Consider the following 8,757-nt stretch of genomic DNA (forward strand, 5'->3'; position numbering starts at 1 on the left):
AGCCCAGGCGCCGCCGCCGCCACCTCCGCGAGGTGAGTCGGGGTCGGGGGTCTCCGCGGAAGGCTGGAGGGAGGCGCGGGGCGCGCTTCCGGGGGATCCGTGGAAGAGCGGGTGGCGCACGCGGCGGAGTTGGCGGGGCCCCTGCACTCCCGAGTTGGCGCTCTTGGGGGGTGGCCTACTGGGGAGCGAGGCGCCCCATCGACGCTGCGGCCCGCATGCGTGGGGGCGCCAGGGAACTTAGGGGAACTCCAGCTCCCCAGCGAGGCGGCGGGAAGGAGGGAAGTGGCGTGGGGGGCGTCCTGGAAGTACGGAAGGCAGCCCCCCACCGTGTGCCCCAGCCCTGGGGCATGGCCGCCATGCGCCTCTCTCCTTCCGTAGCAGCCCCAGGCTAGGGGAGAGACAGTGCGCCTTATTTTTCAGCGGGCAGAGCAGGTTTGGGGAGCTCCTGGAGATGGCACCCCCGCTCCCCGGCCTGGCTGCTGTGGAAGGGTACATGGCGCGGGGGGGGGGTTCCTGCCAGCTTGTGTGGGGGGGACGCTGGCCGCGAGCGCTCCCGGGCAAGGGACCAGAGAACGCTGGGCGGGGGTACCCCGGGGAGAGGCGCCTCTTGTTCCCCCCTCCCCCGCTGCCGGTGTTCCTGGTGTCTGGGCCTGCCTCCCGCGCCCGGTGACGCCTCATTGGGCCGCCTCCTGGTCCCTCCCCCGGGCTGTGCGGATAGTTGGGATGCCACTAGTTTGGGAAGTTGGGATTCAGAGCTGATCCCACTTGGGCTGGACCCGGGGGCCCTAGGCCTTAGTTATGGGGGGAACATCCCCAGAGACCTGCTGGGAGTGGAGGGGGCCCGTGGGGAGCGCCTTCTCCAACCCGGACGCTTGCGGGAAAAAGCTCGAGGGAGGGAGAGGGCAAGGCGGGCCGGCGGGAGAGACACGCTGTACCTGTGAGCCGCTGTCGCCAGGGCCCAATTAGCGTGGGGCGCCCGGCGTTATTTTTACATTGTAGGTTTATTTTCCGGGGAAGCGAGTGTCCTCCCGCCGCCTGTCGCGCGCTCCGGCTCTCTGAGGGTCTGTCGCCGGCAGCGGAGGCGGATCTCTTCTGTCGGCTCAGCCTCCTCCCTTCCTCCCCCTCCTCCTCCCCCCTCCCCTGTTGGTGAGAACTGGTTTTATTATGATTATTTTTTTTTCCCCTTTTGCAGATTTGGAGGAAGGATGTGTGAGGGAGGGAGGGAGGGGGGACGGGGAGAGGATCCCAGTGGGCTGGACGGGGGGAGTTCTGGGCACGTTGGCTTGTGTTGTCTGTGGCCTTGACTTTGCCCTTTTTAAACCAGATCTAGGTCTCGCGGCTTTGATCTAAGGGGCTCCCGGGGCAGGGCGCGAGCTGGGAGGGCGTCCCCGGGCCCTGTTGTGTACGTCGTCGTGGGTGGCCTTTTTTTTTTTTTTTTTGATTGGGGGTTGGGGGGAGAGAGATGTGAGCTGAGATAGCTGGCCATTCATAGCCGGCCCTGCAACCCCACTTCCTGGGTTCGAGTTTTACTTTCGCCACTTTACCGACCTCGTGACCCCGGACAAACCCTTAACCTCTCAGTGCCTCTGGTGTCTCATCTGCGAAGCGGGGTAGTAATGGTACCGAGTTTAGGGGTTGTCGTGAGAACCGAGGGTAATAACACATGGAAAGGTGTCTGTAGATGTGTCCCTGACCAGTTGTCGTTATTCCTGGGTTCTCGAACTTGGCCTTGAATCCAGTGGCCCGGAGATCGCGTGAGACTTCGCCTGGGGCGTGGGGGCTTTGGAGAGGGGAGGGGGCCTTCTTTCCGGCCCCGCGGCTCTTCCCCTTGAGAATGGAGAAGGGCGGGGGATGCCTTCTGCCCATTCAACGGATGCACGGAGCGAGTCCGCGGAGCGAGCGCGCAGGGGCCTGGAGCTGGCGCTGCGCAGCGAGGCGGCGGCGAGGCGGCGGCGAGGGCGTCCGGGGCGCTGTCTGGCTTCCCCGCGCCGGCTGCCATGTCCCTGCTTGGAAATTTACCGCCACCGCCGCCGGTTGCCCCGGGAGTCTGCGGTACCCAGACGTGGGGGCGGGAGCGAGCGGCCCCCAGACCTGGCCTCTTCCCACTGAGCTATTTACGCTTGCTGGGGGATCGATACTATTGATGAATCCATGTAAATGGTAATGTGGCTGTCAGGCCCTGGTGAGGGATGGAGACCCCTCGTGGGTCTGCGCGCACCCCCCTCCCTCCTCCGGCCAGGGTTTGGCTACGTGGGAAGGATTTATTTGGCATAATCTGCTCTTTTCCTCCAATTAATAACACTCATACGAGCCGCCTGAAGATTTCTCAGGCTCTGCAAATGCTGGAAAGCCCCACGTTGGGGCTGGTTGTTTTCCCGGCGGAGGGGGTGCGGGTTGGCGGCCGGCGCTCACCCGCTGGCTGGCGCGTGGGAAAGCCGCCCCAGGAGTCCCGGCCCCCAGCGGCTCGCCATTCAGCCTGGATGTGGAGGCTGGCCCGGTCCCCCAGACCCCCACTGCGAGGTGGGGCTGCGCCTGGTTGTTTGTTCCCGCCCCCCACCTGAGGCCTGTGGGTGGAGAAGTTGGTGGTTCACTCAGAATTTTTTTTGGGGGGGGGTCCGCACCTACGCCTAACACAGCTTGAGGGGGCTCTTGTCTGTGAGAAGCAGGAGAGCCGGGCTGTCACCCTCCCTCCCCCCAGCAGCTCTCCAAGGCAAAAATCCCCACCTTCAGTGCTACCCCTGGCAGTAGGGGTTCGAGAGCCTGTGTGTGCGTGCGTGCGTGCATGTGTGTATGTGTGTGTGCGTGTGTGTGTGCGTGTGTGCGTGCGTGCGTGCGTGCGTGCGCGTGTGTGTGTGACCCTACCCATCCCTTCTTCTCTATTTCCTCTTCATCCTCAAAGCTCACAGCAGCCTCCCCAGGTGATACCTCTGAGACTGGGCTCCTTGCAAGGGAAACAGCTGAGCTCGCAGGAGCTGGTAATTCCTGCTCCAGGCACCCAGGGGAGGGGACCAGGAGGGGACCTGAGCCTGGGCTGCTGCCTCGGGAAGACCAGGCCATTGGCGTTATCTTAAAAGGCCTTGTCCCGTAAGTTGGAATGGGGGTTCCCAGGGAAGCAGTGCTCAGAAAAGGTCATCTGATGTCCTTTGAGGGTCCTGGTGCTGAGGAAGAGACTTTACAAAGCAACCTTAACTTTTGGTCTAGGAGCTGGAAAATACTGTGCGTGTGTATCTAATGCAGTAACAATTACAGCCAACACACACGCAAAAAGCACTCACTACGTGCCAGGTTCAGCAGCCAACAGGCATCCACTTGTTTACTCTCCGTTAGCACCCTGTGAGGTCAGTGCTATGATATGACCCCATTTTACAGATGGTGAAATGGAGGCACAGAGAGGTTAAGTGACTTGCCCAAGATCACACGGTTTGGATGTGGTGAGACCTGGGGTTATTCAAGGTCATCTCAGTGCAGCAAGAATTTACTGCAGACCTGCTCTGTGCAGCTGCTCGAGAGGATAGAATCAAGAAATTATGTTTCTTATTTGAACACCTAAAGATATTTGCCCCTCGGGGCGGGATACAGAGAACTTGTTCTCTCCGGTATTTGAGGAGGGAGACAGCGCCAGAGGCAGGCCTGGCATTTCTTTGAAGTCTCATTTTATCTTAAACATTCATGCAAATTTGGCATTCCTTTTGGCGACAGGGCTGTGTTTATCTGGAAATGAAAACACGGCTTTGAATTATTTAGCATGGCGGAAAGCTGGGCTGCAGAAACCTGCACCAGGTGAGCGCCACGCTGGCCTGCAGCCCTGGGGGACTTTGTAGCTGGAACCTTGACAGGTCCTGGGAGGACACTGCCTTTCCCATTTTCCAGATGAGGGCACAACACAGGTCAGGGGGGCCAGGCTAGCCCAAAGTCTCACTGTGGTGTGACTTTTGCTTAAGATGATTGAAATCATCCTGTCATCTCTATTTAACGGCACGACCTACTCCTACCTACTGCTACGGACCTGGAGGAAGGGTCTTTTGGTTTGCAGACCAGTAAAGCGTCATCTCAAACACACAAGAGAGTGCAGGCCGGCGGTGTTTAGTTAGCAGTCTGCACGATGGCAGCCAGCCGAGCCTTGTAATTTCCCAGTTTAGCCACGGGCAAGTGGCGAGCCTACGGGCCATCCCTGCTTCCCTCAGAATCTGGGTGTCCTGGTCTATAAAATGGTCGCATCGCCATCGCCTGCGGGGTAGTGGAGAGGATCAAGGGGCAGAAAGCGTGAGCGTTGGCAAGTTACTTACCTTCCCTGAGCCTCTCTAAGATGGGGCTGCTGACGATGATGGCGATGCCTCTGACTTGGTTGGCAGGATCCAGTGTCATGACGTATGTCACAGGAGCTGCTGCCCTTTTGGCTCAGCCCTCTGGAGAGCGATGGCTTGCCTATAGAATTTGCCCAACCCAGATCCTCACGCACGGGCTGGTGGGACACGACCCCTTCCTCCATCTCAGGGGCTGCTGGGAAGGATGCTGTAAGGGAACCGTCTCTTCGCCTGAGCCTCAGGCATGGGCTTATTGCGCATTCGCCTCCCGTCCAGCTGGGCGGCGCTTCACAGATGTGCTCAGCTCCCTTCTCTGAAGGCTGAGGTTGTCCGTCCGTGCAGGACCCGGGAGGGCTGGGGCCGGGCTGCCTGGAGAGTAGGGCGCAGAGCTGGTGGGGAGGACAGAGGGGACCTCCTGGGGGACGGTTCTAGAGAGGGCTCCTTCGAAGTCAGGCTCGGGTTCAAATCCTGCCTCCGTCGGCTCATAAGTCGAGTGACGTCTCCGACCTTCGGGCCTCAGTTTCCTCATCCTTAAGGTGGGGAAAGAGGGCCGTTGGGAGCCGTGCCGTCCAGTTGCTTTCTCTCGATGGTGGGAAATGTTCTAGATCTTTTCTGTCCCCTGCCGTAGCCACCAGGCCACGTGGCCGTTGAGCACTGGGAATGGGGCTGGCGTGACCGCACTGGTAATTGTTTCGTTTTAATTAACTTGAATTTGAACGGACACATGTGGCCATGGCTCGTGGCTGCCCGATCAGATGGCGCAGGGGTGGATGATGGACAGATTGCGCGTGGGAGCGGGTCCGGCTCGCAGCATCTGCCTTTCCTCTGCCTGGTGTCAGCGTAGCGCGGTCACTTTGGCAGACCCCGCCTCACCGCGGACCTGTGTCCCAGACAAAGCCCAGGGCTCCCCAGTGCTGGACCAGCCTCCTCCGCCCTTTTCGACCCCGCTTTGCTGACATCTCCAGTCTCTCCACCCTGTCCCGTCCCATCGGCCTCTGGAGCAGCTCCGTCCAGGAGACCGTTGTGCTGCGGAATATTCTAGATCCGCCCCGTCCAACACCACCTCCATAGCCCCACGTGGCATCGAGCACTTGACGTGAGGCTAGTGCAGCCGAGGAATGGAATTTTAATTTTTACTTAATTTTAATAAATTTAAATAGCCCAGGTGGCTAGTGGCCACCATCCCTATAGGGCAGTGTGGCTTCAGTGTCTCACCTGCTCTGCTGACTCAAGGCCAAAAGCCAGTTTTCAGGTGCTGGCCTTCTGGGAAGCCTTTGCTCAGTGTCTGTACTTCCTTCCCTGAGCGTCACCTCTCAAGCACAGGAGGCTTAGAGAGACTATTGTCCCACCCCCTTGTGTGTCTGGGGAAATCTGTGGCCCTCCAGCTTCTGTCTCCTGGGGCAGGCGCACACGGCTGCAGTGTCCCCATTGAGATGCTCTGGCCATATGCCCACCTTAGAGGAACTGGGACGTGTGCGTTCCCTTTAAAAACGAGTGCCTAAATAGTGCCACACCACATGCCCTACATTGTAAGACATCTTGGAGTTCATTCTGGAACAGAGCAAGGGGGTCCACAAACTGCGACCAGATCCAGCCCACTCCTGATTTCATGCAGTATATGGGCAATGGCTTTTACATTTTTTTATGGTTGGAAAACATGAAAAGAAGAGAATTTTGTGACATGTGAAATTATACGAGATTCAAATTTCAGCGCTGGCGAATTAAGCTCTGTTGGGACGGAGCCCTGCCCATCCCTTCCAGGACCCTCTGTGTGACTGAGGAGCCGTGACAGAAAGGGCAGTTCTGGCGCCGACGGAGGGCTGTCTCGTTTTTTTAGATTCAGCGTGACCTCCCAGGGTTTCCACTGTGGAGGGAATGGGGGCCGAGAGAGGAGTGTGAGTTTGAGGGTCACACTGTGAGGGCCCCTCCTTCTGGCCCGGCTCACGGCTCTTGCCGAGTTGCGCGATGCTCATGGTTGGTTATCATTTGCTGTTGTAGATTGCAGCAGGAAACGGGCAGTGGTTAAGGCCTGGCTGACCTTTGGCAAGAGTTTTGGCCTCATATGATGCCTGAGGCTAAAATCCCTCCTGTACAGTGCATGCTCCAGTTCTCACAATTTTTGCAAAGTTACTTATAACTCATCCTGTTGCCCTCTTTGCTTTGGCCGGTAGGAAGCTTGGAGCCAAATTTACAGCGTGCCTTCAGCAGGCTGGTCTCGTCTGTGTTTTGGTTTTTCGTAATTCATCCTGATTTCAGATTAGTTTGTCCCTGATTTTTTTTCCCTTTGCTTTGACCTTGCTGTCTGATTTTATCTTATCGTTTGCATTCCAAAAGTTTTTCCGCTCCAGAGGGGCGGGCTGGAGTGGGCCAGACGAGTGAGCAAGAGTAAAGAAAACACCGTGCAAGGTGTTTCTCTGCCTGTTACCCCGAGCGCCTGTGGATGGCGGCTGGGTGGTCTCTGGACAGAAGATTCCAGGAGGGGCCCAGGCCTGGCCCGTGGAGCGTCCTCACCAAGGTCAGTGCCGGATCTTCGGATGTCCATCTTGGGCCAGTCTTGGGAAGGTGACAGGGAGTGGCTCGGACCTTGAAAGATGTCCCTGTTGGAGGCCCGTGTTCCTTGAGAGCCGCTTGGCTTGAGGGAAGGCCCTTCGAGTGGGGCTGGTGACAAGCTCACCCGGGGTGGAGAGTCACTCAGCCTGTTCCATATCCGGGACCGGAGGCCAGGGGTCTTGGATGGTTGCAGTGGCGACCCTGCAGGTGCGTCCACACCGGGGGACCAACCTGGACGCTGCGCTGGTGCTTTCGGACGTGTCTGCTTCCCTCTGTCGACCTGGGATGTTTTCTTTGAGCCGAGAAGGAAGCGGGGGAGAAAAGGGGCCCGGGACAGGCTGTTGGGAGTGGAATCCGGTGAGACCTACGACCGTGCTGGGGGCCGGGAGGCTCCAGGGCGCATGGGGGCCAGTCTCTCTCAGGCGCCACCTCGCGCCTCCCGGGGCTGGCCTGGTTTCTGGTGATCAGTTTTTGCGTCTCAGGGCTTGTGAACCGGGCTCAGATGAGCCACGGGTCTGAGTCCTGTGTCTGCCTCTTGGAGGCTGTGCGTACGGTGTAGGACCCGCACCGGAGCCTCTGTGCATTGCTCCCCGGCTTCCCCAGCAGTGAAATGGGGCGACAGATGACACGTGAGCTCGGAGCACGTGGTGAGGCACGGGGAGCTGAGGGGACATTTGAGGCACGCGTCAGGCTGTGTCCTGGCCCCTCTCCCCTCTGTCCACGGCTCACAAACCCAGAGAGCCACCCCTTGGGCCAGGCAGACCTCCTCAGTCCTCGTTGCTCATGGAAATCCCAAAGGGGTCTCGAACCCGATCTGTCCCCACGAGGCCCTGGGTCCTCCTCCCTCACCCCAGACCCCCTGCTGGGCTTCCTCCCAGAGTGTGAGACAGAGGCCAGAGATGTGGGGGTCGTCCAGTGCCCGCATAGCCTCTTCCCGGGTGTCCCGAGTCAGGCCTGCTCCCAGGCCCTTCTCTGCATGGAGCTGCTGGGGAGGCCACAGCAGGCCAGTGACTTGACCTCACTCAGGGCCTCGCAGGGCGTCTTACCACTTGCACGAAGTCTGGACCCTTCTCATTGCCTTGGAGGCTGATCTGCCTTGGCCGGCTCCCCTGCAGCCACTATGTGCTACGTTGGCGTGACTTCTGGGCAGGCCAGTCTGGAGGAGAGGGGAGGGGAGGCGGTGGGTGGGGAGAGGGGTTTTCTTTGCGGCTCAGGGGGACCTCTCTGGGAGATGCTGTCAGCTAGAAGTCCCAGAGGCCAGGCCCCACGGTGCCTGTGGGGAGGGCGTGCCTCGGAGGTCCCCGCTTGTCCCCACCCTGAACACACAGACCCTCTGGGAGCATCGCCCGGTGCTGCCGTGGTGTCTCTATGGCCATGGAAACTGCCCGGCACCCGGCCCTGCTTGTTAGGCTAACGAGGCGAGCCCGCTCTGGGTCAAGGGGGGCTAGGGACATGCTGACCCGTGCCCCGGGGCCTGGCTGGGCGTCTCCGCCAGGCCACTGGGCCCGGATGGAGGTGGGGGCCCCAGAGTAGGTGTTGAGGAGCACAGTGGAATTCAGGAACCCCTCCAGGGGCTCGGGCCAGGTCCGTGGGGTTTGGGTGCTGGTGGGAATTACGTGTGGGGTGATTCCGGGTGACTCTTGTGACCACTTCAACCAGCGGGAGGATGTCAGCAGTCTGTGCCCTCAGCTTCCCTTTCCGATCTGCTCCCCGTGCTCATGCCGCCCCCGCCACGCTGGCCTCCTTGGTGCTTCCTCCAAAGTGACAGACACTCCAGAAGCAGGAGGGACGGGGTCACGTAGACAGTGGGTCGTCTCTACGGCCAGTGACCTTGGAATCAGGCAAGCACAGGGTCTTGGTCTTGAGCTGGGGCCGTGGGTGAAGGACACAGAGTGTTGAGAGG

At 59.7% G+C, this 8,757-nt stretch overlaps 1 protein-coding gene across 1 annotated transcript in view; it reads left to right on the top strand.

Moving 5' to 3' along the window:
* Positions 1-8,757, top strand: part of NCOR2 (nuclear receptor corepressor 2) — a 189,120-nt gene continuing 180,363 nt past the window's right edge. Inside the window, exon 1 of the mRNA XM_023523892.1 lies at positions 1-32. The gene's annotated coding sequence lies outside the window, so the exon portion shown is untranslated. The remainder of the gene's footprint in view (positions 33-8,757) is intronic.

The sequence above is a fragment of the Pteropus vampyrus genome, unplaced genomic scaffold (assembly GCF_000151845.1).
Source record: "Pteropus vampyrus isolate Shadow unplaced genomic scaffold, Pvam_2.0 Scaffold430, whole genome shotgun sequence".
NCBI lineage: Eukaryota > Metazoa > Chordata > Mammalia > Chiroptera > Pteropodidae > Pteropus > Pteropus vampyrus.